At 32.3% G+C, this 17,023-nt stretch overlaps 2 long non-coding RNA genes across 2 annotated transcripts; both read left to right on the forward strand.

The window, feature by feature from the left end:
- The first annotated feature begins 439 nt into the window (after positions 1-439).
- Positions 440-7,654, forward strand: LOC143059506 (uncharacterized). The gene is made up of 6 exons (XR_012973495.1): positions 440-501; positions 1,918-2,274; positions 4,079-4,369; positions 5,190-5,486; positions 6,306-6,626; positions 7,396-7,654. It is a non-coding gene; the product is annotated as an uncharacterized LOC143059506 (long non-coding RNA).
- A 4,191-nt stretch (positions 7,655-11,845) lies between these two features.
- LOC143058341 (uncharacterized) lies at positions 11,846-16,731 on the forward strand. The gene is made up of 4 exons (XR_012973015.1): positions 11,846-11,877; positions 12,662-12,817; positions 15,043-15,119; positions 16,338-16,731. It is a non-coding gene; the product is annotated as an uncharacterized LOC143058341 (long non-coding RNA).
- Positions 16,732-17,023: the final 292 nt, after the last annotated feature.

Raw genomic sequence — 17,023 nt, forward strand, 5'->3', positions numbered from 1 at the left:
TAATAAATATTCAAACAAGTTTTCCATTTTGTCCTGGCACAAAACACTTAGGCATCAATTAATGATTTCCGATTTAAATTGTGTTTTTACATATATTTTTTACAATTGAATGACGGAAATATTATTTTATTGGATGATTGGAAAATTGTTTTATGAATTTCCTTTATACATCCTTACATGGAAATCAATGGAAAAGTAAACACTATTGTGTTTTGTATTCCTCGAAGATTATTTAGTTATTATCTTCTAATTAGCAATTCATTTAGTTTCCATATTATATTATTGTTACATGAAACTACTGTAGACCGAAACCCGTCATTTGCAGTGAGGGTAAGTGGTATAGTTTAAAATCTAATTCACCTATTTTATCTATTTTTTAAAAGGTGTACTAACTTATCGTCTTTCTTGTTTGTGCTACATGTATGTTCATTTTCATTACAGATATGACACTTTTTATCAGTTTATTGAAGCTTCTAGTAGTATGTGTACTCCGTTCTTCGGGTAAGTTATACTGGTTTTAAGTATGTTGTAAATATCTTTAATTTTGCTTCCTAAGTTATATCGAAAGACGATTACAACATGATTTCTTAGCGCTGTTGAACCAAAGAAGTTAGCTACATACAGTAACTTAGCAGTTTATTGTTTATTTGCGTAATTCTCTTTCTTGCTGTTCTTGCATTTATTTGTACTGTATATAGTTTCTGCCATGATATGGTGTCATTTTAGTTTTTTATTTACCATTGCCATAAAAATGCGAGGTTTGTCAAGCCACAATACCAGATTCAACCCAATATTTCTTTTTTTAAAATGTCCTGTACCTGAGCAGAAAAATGGCCATTGTTATTTTATAAAATTGAGAATGAAAATGGGAAATGTATCAAAGAGACAACAACCCGACCATAGAACAGACAACAGCAGAAGGTCACCGGCTGGTCTTCAATGCAGCGAGAAATTTCCGTACCCGGAGGCGTCCTTCAGTTGTCCCCTAAATAAATAAAACAAAAATAATACAAGAATAACAACGGCCGAGGGCTCCTGACTTGGGACAGGCTCAAAAATGCGACGATGTTAAACATGTTTATGAGACCTCAACCCTCCCCTTTACCTATAGCCAATATAGAAAAGTAAACGCATTACAATACGCACATTAAAATTCAAGTCTAGAGAAGTCCGAGTCTGATGTCAGAAGATGTAACAAAAGAAAATAAAGAAAATGACAATAGTACATGAATAACAACAGACTACTATAAGTTATCTGACATGCCAGCTCCAGACTTTTAGTTTGTTTCTGTGTATGTTGCATTTAAGTGTTGTGATTCTGCTCTGTCGTTGTTTTCTTCTTATATTTGATGTGTTTCACTCAGTCTAAGTTTGTTACCCGGATTTGTTTGTTTTTTCTCAATTGATTATGAATTGCGAACAGCGGTATACTACTGTTGCCTTTCTTTAAAAAAGTAAATACATTCGCTACTGGAGATTTCAAAATAAGAAATATATACAAATTCACTTGATAGTAGAGCTATGACATCATACGACACAAAGTACGCCAACCATCTTTGTTATTGCGACTTAGTGTCAATTTTTATAGCAGTGTTTGCATTCTCAACAGGAGGCGCTTAATGTGTCAACGGTCCATGTATCGGTGTTTGCCTTCATTGTCTAAATCGATTGATGAGATTTTAACATCGGTTAATTACTGTTTTCTTAACTCCAATTAATTATACATAGACAATAAGAAACACTAAAAATAAATGCTGTTCTCATGTTCGAAATGATCATTAATAAATAAAAGAATAAGGAATCTACCGAATGAAAGCATTCAAGAAAATCCGTCTTAAACTAGAACGACACTAAACTTTAGTTTTAATATAATTTTGAATTGTATATGTTGCAACATACAAAATACTCATATTTTAGAGCAACATGTGGACTATGAAAATGTTTTTGTTGGCACGAATGAAACCGTTGAGCTTAATTGTTATCATTTATATCCATCGAAATGTACCTGGCGTATATCGAGAACAGCAGAACCATCTGCAATGGAAAGCAATGCTACAGATAACATGGATAAAACATTCACAGTATACACTGAAGGACACTTGCTGAAACCAAAACTGAAAAACACGAATATTGATATCATTGGCGGAAACAACTCTGGTAAATGTAACCTCAAGATAAGAAGTTTCTCAGCTGCTGATGAAGGAAACTACACGTGTAAATACTGGAGTATTAGTATATTTGGATTATATAAGCTTTACAATGTGCAATTAAAAAGTAAGTATTCGTTCATACATATTTTGTATGTGCGTGTTTTCTTATATGCACACGTCGACTTTGAGATATCCACTTAATAAAGTTAAAAAAATAGTTTAAATTGTTTTAACTACAAATTATATATATATATATATATATATTATATAAATTAACAAATTATAAAATCTAAGATAAAGATATACAAAGATAATCCTAGATTAATGACTCATATTGTGTTTCATTGTACGTGTTTTCGCCTACATAAAACTCAACAGGGCTACTTCATCCAAAACAGTTGGGAAGTTGAAAAAAATATGGAAACATGAATATTCTGAGCAACTTAGTCTCATCCCATCGATTTGAACTCTGCTCGTGTTAAGGTGTACTCGATTTACATTTTTATTGACATCGATCGCCACATGTCCTATTGAAGGATGTTTATTCAATCCGATTACTTCAGATTTCTCCTCTAATAAAAACTGCCGGCTATGCTATAGTACAAAAGCAAAATAATTATTTATTAAACACAAACATACGATTGTATCAAGCATTGATCGATTTCTTTTCTACAAAATACTCATCAGTGACGCTCGAATCCAAAAGGAGAAGAAGAACTAAATGAAGAACAAGTTGAAGAACATTAAGAACCTGATACTCAGAAAGGGATGGCACACATAGGTTAAATTATTTATTCCTTGAGTATAACATCCTTAGTGTTTCGAAAATTTAAAAGCTTTATAAACAATTAATTTATTGAAATGAACATATGCATGGTAAATAACTTCAATAGTTATCAAAGGTACCACGATTATAATTTAGTACGCCAAACGCCCGTTTCGTCTACACAAGAATCATCAGTGACGCTCAAATCAAATTATTTATAAAGTCAAACAAGAACAAAGTTGAAGAGCATTGATAATCCAAAATTCCAAAAAGTTGTGCCAAATACGGCTAAAGTAATCTTTGCCTGGGATAAGAAAATCCTTAGTTTTTCGAAAAATTCAAAGTTTTGTAAACGAGAAAATTTATAAAAATGACCACTTTATTGATATTCACTACTGGGCTGGTGATACCCTCGGGAACGAAACGTCCACCAGCAGTAGCATCGACCGAGTGGTGTAAATAGTTATCAAAGGTACCAGGATTATAATTTAGTACGCCAGACGCGCGTTTCGTCTACACAAAAATCATCAGTGACGCTCAAATCAAAATGTGTATAAAGCCAAACAAGTACAATGTTGAAGAGCATTGAGGATCCAAAATTCCAAAAAGTTGTGCCAAATACGGCTGAGGTAATCTATGCCTGGAATAAGAAAGTCCTTAGTTTTTCGAAAAATTCTAAGTTTTGTAAACAGGAAATTTATAAAATGACCACATTATTGATATTCATGTCAACACCGAAGTGTTGACTACTGGGCTGGCGATACCGTCGGGGAAGAAACATCCACTAGCAGTGGCATCGACCTAGTGGTGTAAATAGTTATCAAAGGTTCTAGGATTATAATTTAGTACGCCAGACGCGGGTTTCGTCTACACAAGAATCACCAGTGACGCTCAAATCAAAATGTTTATAAAGCCAAACAAGGACAAAGTTGAAGAGCATTGAGGATCCAAAATTCCGAAAAGTTGTGCCAAATACGGCTAAGGTAATCTATGCCTGGGATAAGAAAATCCTTAGTTTTTCGACAAATTCAAAGTTTTGTAAACAGGATTTTTTTTAAAATAACCACATTATTGATATTCATGTCACAACCCAGAGTTCAAAACTACCCATTTGATGTTAATCGTTACAGTTAAAAAATGAAATGAATTCTATATTGTATAGGTTTACCTTCCAACTTAACAATACATGGATTAATCTCGAAAAACGGAAAGAAGGTCGTTCGCGGAGTCGAAGGAAAACGTTTGACAATCGTATGTACTGTCGAAAGTGGAAAACCAGCAGCGACACTCGTTTTGAGTAAAAATAAAGTTTCTATTCTGAAAGAGAGAAGAGATCGTATAACATATTCTTTCATTCCAACAAAACAAGATAACATGCAATCAATTGTATGTTCGGCCAACAGTACATCACTAGCTTATCCAATGTTACATGAAGTACAGTTAGATATACTGTGTAAGTTAATCACTTAGGTATTGGGGGTCCACCGTTTGAAACACAAAGTATTCAAACATCATTAACGGAAAGTGTCATATTTATCCAAAGTATGTTACACATAACGATATTCAAAATATGTTCAACATAAAATGTATTTAACCAAACACAAAATGATTTTGGTTCTTAAGATTGTCTTTCGTATACAAGTTAATTATACAATTTAACAAAATATCATATTATTCAAATAAAAAGATAGGGTGCAAATGAGACAATTCGCCATCCAAGTCACAATTTGAAAACTAAACCATTATAGGTCAAAGTACGGTCTTCAAAACGGAACCTTGGTAGTATGACCTACCAAAATGATAAAAAAAAATTGCATCGACAAATAAGGAAATCTTTGTCACGTTAATAAAATAAGACACAACGTCACAAAACGCCACATATAATTTATAACTGAATACCATTTTGTTTAATTCGTAAAATAGGTACTTAATTGTTTTTTCTTAAACTCATTTTTTTTAAAGAACAATGAATGATTTGACAAATCCCTTGATCTTTATTTTTTTACAGATTTGACCGTTTGAAAACCGTTGTAGTTCATATATAAACACAATAAACAATATGTGGTTATAGTTTGTTACAAGTGTTATGGTTTTGAAGACATTTTTAGCGTTAGGTCTAGGGATTAGCAAAGTATTTTGAATTATTATCAAAAGTAATGTTCCTTTTTTTATATGAGCTCAAACTCATACTTTTTTCATTCAATCTATTACCCTGTTTGGTATTGGCTTTTGAACAAATACTGCACACATATAATAATCTTCGTTTTTGACAGATTCACCAACTGTTGAGATAACACGAATACCATCAAAGTGCAAGTTAGTACTGATCTGCAATCCGAGCGGGAACCCTAAAAATTATACGTTTGGCGATTGGGAACACTGGTCCGAATTCAAAGAACATATTCGAAATCTAAAAGGGACATCTGACAGTACATTAACCTTACTGAGATCCAACAATAACAAGGGGCTACATGAAACTGATGGGATATACAAATGCGAAGTATCGAACGGTATATATGGTACAAATGGAAACTTATACCAGAAAGGAACAGCACTCGTACACAATAAAGGTAAAGTATCAGCAGAGGTCTTTCGTATTGGTCAACAAATATCAAATATTCAGCAACAAAATATAACAATATTTGTATTGTGTAAAATTATTGGCACTTAAAACGTTTCAACTTTTAAACCTACACCGATATTTTTTTTACACGTACTAGACAGGACCCAATACTTGCTTTAAAGTATTGCAAATTAAGAAACTTTTGCGTTTAATCATTATTGCAATTTTTTTTTTAAAAGGACAAAAATTCCATATTAACTTTTGCAATTTAAAACATTTTCCATAAACATAAAATTGTGATTGGAAATGGGGAATGTGTCAAAGAGAGAACAACCCGACCATATACATGTATTTATGTTTATTGGATATCAGAATTCAAGTTCCTATTATTGTGATAACAATCGAATCGTATTATTCGCTTATTGTACCCTTGTAATTATTTCTCAATGTACAATGATACTTACCCGTTTTTTTAAAGTTAAAACGTAGAAACGTCAGATAGTTCTGTCCCTCTAAGAAAATGTATCAATCAAATGACTGTAATTTCTTCCGTACAACAGAATAACACCGCAACACCACAACGTGTTAGTACGCAAAATATTTTGACTGACTGCATCGCTTTTTTTGTCGGTCATGTTTTAAAACAAATTGAGTGTTAATTACGTGTTGCAAATTAAAACAAAAACAAGTTTAGTTTATTTTTGCTTGTGATTTTTTAGTAGTTCAAATATCAGCTCGCCTTAGCTAACTCGTTTGATATTCCAGCTGAACAAATCAGAATAAAAAACATTAACTCCAACATTCTATTAAATTAATTTCAATTTAGTTCCGCCGATATTTGTGAATGCAAATAAGCCAATTCAAATTGGATGTTATGGTCAGAAGTTGAATTTAACAGTACTTTTATACAACAAGTATGGAACAATACAAACAGCAATTTCGAAACTAAACAAGACTCTGTATACAGAAACTAACCAGGAAACGATTCAGACACAGGACATTTTCCATGATGTCAACGTAACAGTATTTGGTGTAAAGATAACATTCCAACTAACACTTAATAAAGCAGAAGATTTCACAGATTATACAATTAAAGCTTGCAACGAAATAGGATGTAGTAAACTAACGGTAGAGATAACATCTGAAAGTAAGTTGATAAACAAATAATTACATTACATATACACATGATGTTTGTTTGTTCAGAACACGAGATTAACCTTCTTTTTAAAATGAATTTTCACATTCATGATGACACGAGTTTCCACGATGAGGTTCAGATGTACATTAAAGTAAAATTTGATAGAAATCGTTTTTTTCACGAACCTAGCAAAAACATGTAATCATGAGTAATGCATGCTTCTCAAAGTAATTGTTATGGGTTGTAAAAAAACGTTGATCGTGTGCACATTTTTTAAAATGAAGCGCTTCATACAAAATGAACTTCGGTCAACGCTTTTATACCCTAATAAATTTACAAAAAAAAGCATCCATTTCTTTATAAATGCATGCCTTCGATTAGATTCACCTGTGAAAGATAATTAATTTTCATCATGTGACCACTAAAACTACAAATTTGATGATATATGAAAAGTACACCTCTTCTAGTTACAATACACATGTGTTTCATGCCTGCATCAACCGAATAAATCAATATTATTTAAAATGTATCTACAACTCTTATATTGGTGTGGTTTCATAAATTTTCGGTATTTCGAAGAATGTTAAGTATCACTCTGAACGGAATGCATCATTAATAAGTAATAATAAGAAGGTTTTTAATTTAGTCGAACCAGTTTAATAAAAATGGCTTTGTAAAATACTGGTTAGACAGAATTTTTTGATACCGTTGATAAGCTGATAATATTTAATAGCATTTTGTCAAAAGTCTAAAGATACTTTATTCCTCTACATAACAGATCGTCCAGAGACTCCGACAAATATTTCAGTTATTCCATTTGAAAAACATCTAGCAGTATTGTGGTGTCCAGAATATAACGGGGGTTTCTCGCAGACATTTTTCGTAGAATATAAAGCCGAAGACGAGCAGGTATGGAGTCGTTCAGGACCTGTAACTGGTAACTTTGAGATACGGATGTCTGAAATCTTATATGACATTAATCCAAATATTCGATATTACGTTCGGGTACTGTCAAAAAATGAAATTGGAGAAAGTAATACGACGAATGTGATAATTTTAGGTGAGTATATATTGAGTTGTTTTTTAGTATAATAAGCATGGCATGTTTTCGTGTACTAGAGTACTCAATGACACACTTACTATTTCCAACTATCCTTTCTTTATCAATGTACAAATTTCTATCGTAAGATTTGCATAATGATAGTGTCAAACACCGTTCCACTGGGAAAAGAAAGTAATCCAAATTTATAAAAACGAATGATGTAAATTAATTGAAGATACACATTTCAAAATGTGACATGGAGAGAGAGAGAGAGAGAGAGAGAGAGAGAGAGAGAGAGAGAGAGAGAGAGAGAGAGAGAGAGCGAGCGATCGAGTGAGAGACACAGAGAGAGAGAAATGTAGTGGCAAAAATTGATTTTCAAGATGTAATAGTCATGCCTTTTCATTCTGTCAATGCTAATAACGAACCCATTTATAAATATAAATAAGGCCGTTAGTTTTCTCGTTTGAATTGTTTTACATTGTCTTATCGGGGCCGTTTATAGCTGACTATGCGGTACGGGTTCTGCTCAATGCCGTACGGTGACCTATAGTAGTTAATGTCTGTATCATTTTAGTCTATTGTGGACAGTTGTCTCATTGGCAATCATACCACATCTTCGTTTTTTTTATATTATATCTTTTTATGTAGCACTGTTATCAAACAACAAGTATGATGTGAAGGCGATTTTAATGGTATTATTAGTCGATATAGCAGTTGTTCTAGTTAAAGCTGTCTGGAAAGCTGTATTGATCGTTTTAATGGTTGTTATAGCTATTACACTGTTGACTGCCATGATTTGTCTACGACGAAAAGGTCTGATATTTAAGAACAAATTAAGTCATACAGAAAATGCAACTGTGTAATGAGCACAATATTGAATCACATATGTTGATTGTCTATTTTGTACTTAAGACTATTATGACTTCGTTCATATCATTCCACGATACCAATGTGTATAAAACACAACAGTTAAAATCCTTGGTAGCAGCGTGTTATCGTCAGCCTTTTTATAATGTTATCACTTGCGTGAATATAAACTCTCGTTTGTTTAAAAATTTCATATAATATTGCACAATTTGTAAAGCGGATTTATTATATTACCTAACTGTACTTGTTTTGGATTTCGCACTTTTGTTTTTGGGTGTCACCGTAGGACCTCGTCTAGACGAGACGCACCTCTTGCGTATTTAATGTTAAACCTGGTGCCTTGTGGAAGCTATTATTCGTGTGTTTCTTTGTCCAATATTTTCTCCTATTGATTTGTATTGTAGTCCTATAATGTTGTGTTGTCATTTTAATTTTATATTTAAAAGAGGGACGAAAGACACCTAGGGACAGTCAAACTCATTAATCGAAAATAAACTGACAACGCCATGGCTAAAAAAGAAAAAAGACAAACAGTCAAACAATAGTACACATGAAACAACATAGAAAACTAAAGAACAAACAACACGACCCCACCAAAACTCGGGGTGATCTGATCAGGTGCCCCGGAAGGGTAAGCAGATCCTGCTCTACATATGGCACCCGTCTTGTTGCTTATGTGATAACAAATCCGGTAAATAGTCTAATTCGGTAGGTTACATTCATGAAAGGGAAGGGGATTGTTGTTACGACGTAAGGAACATATCCGATATCATTTGTGAAACGGTTATTCCATAACGGTCAACCAACTCGTGATGCCGTCCGTAAAATTTACGAAAGGTTGATTTCAACTTCACCATTTGGAACTCTTTGTTTAATAGCTTCCTTGTGAGCAGCATTTAACATGGCCATTAAAGTGGGAGGTTTTTCATGCCACATAACCAGTTCAACCCACCATTTATTTCTTTACAAAATGTCCTGTACCAAATCAGGAATATGGTCATTGTTATATTATATTTGTTTTTTTCTATCGATTTTTGAACATCGGTATGCTATTGTTCCCCTTATCTATAGACTGAACAATTTTGTTAAAAAGAACCTAACGCTTATTGTTATTTTTTTTTTTGGTGTGTTGGTATAGAGATAATCAGTCAGGATTCTACTTAGTCAAATTTATCTCCTTATTACGCCAGTTCATTCTTACAATCGGTGAAGCCATTGTAGGGATGTTGCGCTGCCAATTTAGCTCTTGAAAACCGATAAATTTATCCGCATAGCACCATCACGATCCTTATATGTAAATTGTATTTTAAACGACAAATGTATCTACTAGCTAATGAGCATCAGTAAATGTTCTTGTCTGCGTTGAGTCAACTAAAAACTATTGTCTGATCGGTTGTCATGTGGAATTTTTGAAAAAGCAAAAACATTAAAAAAAATTCTAATTAGATATTTTGTAGTTGAAAACTATAAACCTTGATTATCACAGACAAACAAATATTTGTTTTCGAAGATATGCATTTACCATCCAACTTAAAAGACTGTCGTCAAGTACTTTTAGAAAAATTACCTATTCGGACATACCTACTCTTGTTTGTGATTCATTAAAAAGGTATTTCTCTTGACCCATATATTTCATCTTTTAGTCCTGTGAATTTCTTATGTTATAAGGTCAATATGTAGACTTGATATATAAAAATGATCGATCTGAAGCGAGATAATGAATCAAATACTCTTGCTTAAACGTTAGCAAATATTCAACTCAAACACGCCCTAACATAAAAAGATACATTCGATTTTCTCTTTTCGGTAACAATTGTTACCCATTTTTGGGGAATTTTTTCGTCAGTCACATAATGGAAGAGCAGACACGAAACTTACTGAACTAATAGATTGATATGTTCTCCGTCCATGGTAAAACAAAATTCGGAGGTTATACATTTTCTACATCAAACTTGATAGATACCCATGTTGTCAACTTGATATCTAAATGTTCAGCTTAACTATGTAATAGATAAATTGAAAATTTATCCAATTAGTGTTTTTAAAATAAAAAAAAACTTCGTAATTTAGCAAAACAAATCATTTTATTTATTCGTATTAACTTTTAAAAGTTGTGTTACTTTAGTAAACATTACAGTTAGCATTTATCGCCTTCTATAACAAAGAGGTTCGATTTGTTTGTTCTATCTCCGTCTGTAAAAAGACGCAATAGGCATCAGGTTTATTATTTTTGTAATGAATGTTCTTATTGATGATGCGGCATTTAATTATATTATTTTACAGCTAACAATGCATCTGACATTTACAATCCGTATGTATAATTACTTTCGTAAAAAGACGCAATAGGCATCAGGTTTATTATTTTTGTAATGAATGTTCTTATTGATGATGCGGCATTTAATTATATTATTTTACAGCTAACAATGCATCTGACATTTACAATCCGTATGTATAATTACTTTCTTAATATATGTAATATAATTATCAAAGGAACCAGGCTTGTTACGTGTTTTGTATTTTTTATCACATGAACTACCCAATTAAACATCTATCATGTTAATCAATGTTAACCACATTGATACATGTACTCACAGTTTTTGTCACGTTATCATAACTAACCCACTGCCAGTCAGTCAAAGTGAAATAATTACAATGTTTAAATAAGATGCCTAAAATCCTTAGTTTGTTTACTGTAAACACTTCTACATATTGGTCAGATCCAACCTTTAAAGTAACTTCGAGGTAAACACCATTCACGAATATCTTTTTTGTTCGATACAGGACAACACGTATAAAGAAGTATAAATTGAACAAAATAATCTTTTTAAATATCGAGGTTTCGTTAGTACACTACAATGAATTGATTGTTGTTTTAAAAATTAAAAAAGAACGTCACCAAAATGTATACATGCAGCACTTTCACTGCCTAATACTGGATAAATTGAAAATTCAATTTAAACTGCACAACTGGGCACGGTACAATGTATATGAATTTTATCGAACGTTCTGAAAAATGTGGCAATCAACTGATTATTGTAGGTCATTCAAAATCGAGAAAGTTTGTTGGTAATGTTTCAATTCAAGATTATATCCGATTACTTATGTTGAAGGTTAGATTTTGTGTTTACCAACAGCCAATCTTCAATTATTGGTAAACAACAGACCAACAGATGACCAGTAGATAGAGCTAACCACACACATGTTTTCAGTAATCTGACGAAACTGCATAAATATATTACAATATATATGAACAAATAATCTTATTTCATTTTACAATAATTAATAAATATTTTTTTCTTATTTTTTTGTTTTATAGCAGCGAAGAAGAAGTTAGAGAGAATTTTCAAAGTAATATTTTTAATTCAATCTTTTAAGATAATTATTATTGTGTGAACTGTTTCCGATTTAAGACAAAGCTCATTGTTTAAGTGAGAGGGGAAGGTTACCAAATATGCCATTCTTTAAGACTCGTATCAAAAGAGATGTTCGACATTAGACAATTGAAAACTCAAAGACATAAATACCTAAAAATATAATCATATAAATTAGTGTTGACTTATCTAATAAATACGCAAAAGGTCATATATGATCAATCCAATTATAAATATTATTTTTAAATTTTACCGACTATTTATCACCTTTCAATACCAAAACATATACATGTACAGGCTTTATATATTGACACTTCAATCATACATTAATATGTTCTTGGTTATCGGACCGATACATAAAATTGAGAATGGAAATGGGGAATGTGTCTAAACTAAACATGAATTAAAATTAAAAATCATACAAGACAAATAAAAGCCAGAGTCCCCTGACGTGGGACAGGCGGAAAACACGTCGAGCTTTTGATACTTTAGAGTTTTTTATAATTATTGTCATAGAAGTATATAATTAGGATTCAGCAGTAAAGTATTTTATCGCACTTAACTTTGCCATTTGGAATTGGCCCTCTGCAGCAAGGAAAAAACATCATTTTGTTCGTTTTACTATAAACACCAATCTGATTTTAAGTTTTATTTGCAATGACGTTATTTTTGTTTCAAAAAGAAAACCACTATCTTGTGTTTGAGAACATCTTTCTTCTTTTTTTCCTTCTTTGCTGTAATTTGCGTAATACATACTTTAGTGGAACCAGTTGACAACCAGCTCTATCTTTCATATGTTGACCCGGATTTAGCTCATACACAAAACGTGCGTAATCAAAGCGTACCAACTGCAAGATTGACATCCACTTCTCAAGATAACCAAACTTACCAGATGCAACTTCATAACGATAATAGAGGTACTTGAAAAGATTGTTTTTGTTTTTGTTTCTGTTATATGTTTTCTTCTTCTTGTATATGTTTGATAACAGCTACTTATATTATTTACGAGGAATAAATCAACATACCTTATCACATACACGTATCCATTACAAACCAACTGTTCATGTACATATCTATTATACACTAAATAAATAAGCAAATGTAGTTTAACTGCCATTCTAACATGACGTCCTTCAAACGCTTTGAGTACACAACCGTGGAAAAATATTAATATATTGCATTGGCTGTTCCGATCGTACTCCCACGTCATATGCTTTTTTATGAATGAAGTACCCGACGTCATAGAATGATGACATAACAATTTCAGCATTTTACGGGAAAATACACGCTTCTGACACCGAAAATCATAACAACAAGGAAACGTAAACAAATGCTGCTAAAATGTAGTATAAGCCCATTTTTTTATACACAGAAGACATATAAGTAAATTATCATTAAAATTCATCCAAATCTATCTAAATACGTTATTGTAAATAGTTTGAGCATGTCACTTATTCTGTTTGCTCCGTTCTTTTACGCCAATCTAAAAGTGCGTTCATCTATGGGAACGGCAAATATTTGCCTGCACCTAGAGCGCTTTGATCCAAAAGAATTGCCGTATGTGTCCTATTAGAATCGAAATAATTCATGGGGGTTTGAATATGTCTAGATTTTACCACAGGTTGTCCCTTTATGCCGATATTTTACCCCTCGCTATGGCTCAGGGTAGAATATTTGTCATAAAGGGCCAACCCGTGTTAAAATCACGATATATTCAAGCCCCGATGAATTATTTCTTAAATAGTACAACTCTCAATCAAACACAATGCAAAAAAAAATAACTAATTATAAGTCAAAGTTTGGCCTTAAACATGAAGCCTTGGCTCAAACCGAACAGCAAGCGATTAAGGGTGGCACACATGTCTAATGTTAAACATTTTAAGCAGGAAAACTAACATTCTTATCTGAATAAGATTTGATAAACCCCTATGCACAACATCAACAAACGACAGGCTCCTGACAAAGAACAGGTGTATAAAGATACAGCTGGTTTATATGTTTTAACAGGTGCCAATGTTTACCCTAACCTATGACAGTATACATTTACAACATAAAGGGTCACGTTATTCACAATCATGTCTTTATCACCAATTGTGTTCTTACATTAGCAAAATAATGGTATCTAAATATTCAGCATACTTACTTTTAAACGCACCCCAGGTTACCTCTCATTTGTTTTTGTTTTTTTGAAAAGGACTTATGTTGATAGTGCGTTATGTTTACGTATCATTCCGTGTAATTTTAAATGTCTCTGATGTTTACTCCATTCTGGCAGGTTTGTATATTTGATTGTGATAATTCATTGTTATCGACTCCTAGGAGTCGATATTAAGAATTGAACGATGGACAGTAAGTGCGTGAATTTTTCTTGCTACCTGATTGGCAGATATAACGAGATGTGAATAATCAAAATTTATTGATTGGTTAGGACAATCCAAACCTAGTAAATGTCCTTCAATCCCGTAGAGTATCGGATTTGTCCTCTCTATTTTAGCAATTAGACTTTACACAGGTAACTTTTATCTATAAATAGTCGAATCTTCTGAAGTAAACAACAACGTTAAACTATATATACTACTTCATAACGTGTGACCTCACTAGTGTGGTAAATTTTGTTGATTGGTGCACATGGCTATTCTAGTAAATGAATTAATCTACAAAGCGAGAGCACTTTCGATTTTCATCGGCTAAGAGTCAGTCGACTATAGCCCTTTTTGAAAGGCTAATGCTTGTAGTGACTAATTAATGATTCGTATTTGTATATGAATCATGCATAGCAAAGAATGCTCATCCTTCCTACGCATCGGTTTCCTTACATTACATTTCTGTCATCCGTATAGATGGAGGAGATTTTAACACGGATACCTACTGTCGACTACATTTCATCTCAGCGTGATAGAGAAACATTCATTTGAACAAAACGGACTCGTCCACTGACTATTTCCGTGACATTGAACAGACAAATGAACCAACGACATAATGAAATTTGATTCACTAAAATTTCCAATTCCACATTTAAAAAAATGATTTAAAAAAAAACTATGAAGAAATATATGTAGAAATGAAGCATCGTACGCACGAATATTGATATAAGATCAATTGTATTATTTAATACCGCTTTCAAATATATATTTCACTTTAGCAAATGCTGGAAGATCGTGTACTTATGTTAACAGGGGCGTGGAATCGTCAGTAAATAACCGTCAACCACCCCGTCAGGTAACTATAATAACGACAATTTGTATATGTTCAACTATAACGACAACATTACGTGCATCCAATATAGTTGCTAACTGCAAATGTTTATCTTCAGGACATCAAACTGTGACACCTCGGGAAAGTTGCATTTTAGACAGACATTTATCATAACTGATTAACCACGAAAACGAGTTAATAGATGATCCTAATTATTAAGATTTACATGTGTTGGAACATTTCACTGAAGTTTGTTATACGTTTAATATACCGAAAAAATCTGTTTTTACTAAAATAATGAATATGTGATAAAAATGAATAACGTGTAAATAAAATACTCTTTATCCTTTTACAACAATCCGCCTGCGTTTATCTTTTGAAACAGTATAAAATATGTATGTATGATTTAAGGATGCTAATGTGTAAGAAACCGAAAACATCAGTATTTGTTTAAAATTTCAATCCCATATAATTCGTTAAGTAGCAAATGTAGGATATTCATTACATTTCTAAACTTACTACTTGCTATATATAGGTGAAAAAAAGCTTACATGCACACTTTTGTCAAAAAATCACTGTTGGATAAAAACGGAAACATATGTCTTAACTAACACATCATTATCATTATATTGAAATTGTATGCAACAAGTGAGATCTTTAGCTTACTATGGAATCAGGTTTCATCCGTCATTTTACTTACGAAAATTCCTGTTCCAAGTCAGGAATATGACAGTTGTTGTCCATTCATTAGACGTGTTTCAGGTTTTTATTTTGTTTCATGATTGACTTTCCGCTTTGAAATTTCCTTAGAGTTCAGTTTTGTTTGTGATTAACTTTTTACACATCAACATAGTTCCAGATGAATTTTAGGCACATGTCAAATATATACTTACTACATGTATATCTAGAAAATCAATAGTATAAGTCGTCTTGTAATTTTATCATTTTGTGTCAAGGTCATCAGATCATTTGTTTCAGTGCATACTCAGGACGATGAGAATTAAAATATAAAAGGGAAGTTTAGCAATGTTGGTATGAGTTTATTATAAAATGGCTTCTCAATTAGGAAAGACAGTGAGAAAAACGCATAGTGCTTGGTTAACGCAGTTTATTTGCTTAATTGTTGTTGTAAATCCCTCCAATTCATTCCTATAACCCATTTTTATACACGATTAACACGATTAAGCCGTCCTTTTTATAAACTGTTTTTTTCATGGACTATTTTGTTTTTCTTTATTTCAGATTTGTGAACTAAACTATATCGACATTACGTTCAACGAAGCACCGACAATGCGAGTTGATTTTATACATGAACGTCTAGATAGAACAATTTATTCTGATATAGATCTAATGGCAGCTCCAGTAGCGCCACTTTCCAGCAGCGAAAGTGAATGTGATGCGATTAATATCTAGTTCGTACATTCCATTTCTTTGTCATGTAGATTTGTGTAAAGATTTATGTGTTTTACGTTTTAATTTGTTTTTTAAATTGAATTATCTTTATCATGTTGCTAATTTTTCAATAGCATTAAAACCGTATCAAACTTATTCTTGTTCATTTAGCCGAAATGTTTTATGTAAAATAATACTGGCAGATTTGACAAAGGAATGTCAAACTATATTTGCTAAAATAAAGTATCAAATCGATTGGTTACTATAAGTGAAGAAAAAAGTTGTTTATCAATAAAAGTGTAATGATATGTTAACATTGATAATAAAAGACATTCGAAAAAAAGGGCTGTTGTCTGTTGATATGGAGATTTATCATTTCAGTAACGACTACTGGTGTAACACCACTAATTCGGGCTCGGCAGAAAGCACATACCAGAAAGTAGTACATATTTAACACAAAATAATTCCAACGCATGAGTGTAACTTTCAAAATATGTAGAATATTTAGGTATATTTGGTATCAAATGAAAGCTGAA

The sequence above is a fragment of the Mytilus galloprovincialis genome, chromosome 14 (genome assembly GCF_965363235.1).
Source record: "Mytilus galloprovincialis chromosome 14, xbMytGall1.hap1.1, whole genome shotgun sequence".
Taxonomy (NCBI): domain Eukaryota; kingdom Metazoa; phylum Mollusca; class Bivalvia; order Mytilida; family Mytilidae; genus Mytilus; species Mytilus galloprovincialis.